The sequence below is a fragment of the Penaeus monodon genome, chromosome 22 (genome assembly GCF_015228065.2).
Source record: "Penaeus monodon isolate SGIC_2016 chromosome 22, NSTDA_Pmon_1, whole genome shotgun sequence".
NCBI classification, from domain to species: domain Eukaryota; kingdom Metazoa; phylum Arthropoda; class Malacostraca; order Decapoda; family Penaeidae; genus Penaeus; species Penaeus monodon.
In genome coordinates this window covers 40,547,468-40,548,178 of record NC_051407.1, presented here as the reverse complement: position 1 = coordinate 40,548,178, position 711 = coordinate 40,547,468, and positions in this window count along the sequence as shown.

Here is a 711-nt window from a genome sequence, read left to right as displayed (position 1 = left end):
TGAAGTTTATTTGACTATGAATGCTGGCAGTTAATAGTTGATTATTACACTTATTTTATATACAATAATTAACGGTGTTCGGTTCTCATAAAAAATACAACTTTCCTCGCCCTCCTTGGCTAGCGTCGCAAATCATGCTGTATTTGAGGGAATGATAAGACCGGTTTGTGAGCATATGTATTAGACGCCCATTGGCCCGGATAACGGTAAGGAATCACGGCAGTTCGCTGACGTTTATATTCGTCGTTTCTGCGTTCGCCGTCGATATATTCTTGAACAATTCGTGACGAAAAAGAAGCTGTTCTTTCATTCTTCCAATCGTTCTCTGTGTGGAAGCATAGTCCCCCGCCCTAATTGATAATCATTACAAATGGCTTGTTTGTATAGCATTTTATTACCCTATAATAAAAATGGTACTTAGATGCTATCTGCGGGGTTAACGAGCTGCTAAATGCCAAGGTCTTGTAAAATGCTGGTAGACGCCTTGTTAGCATGAAGGAGTTATAGCACTTTGTCATGCTTGTTGTAGATAGGCGTTTAATGACAATGGAGTCGTTAATTCGGTGTTTATGTCCGGGTTATCGCCACATCGCTCATGATATGTGTGTATTGCAGGACAGAGCGACTTTGTGCTATGCAATAATTAATAGAAAGGGTGGAAAAACGCACAAATTAGCTTGAGGAAATGTGGGTAGTATACAGTTCCTACTT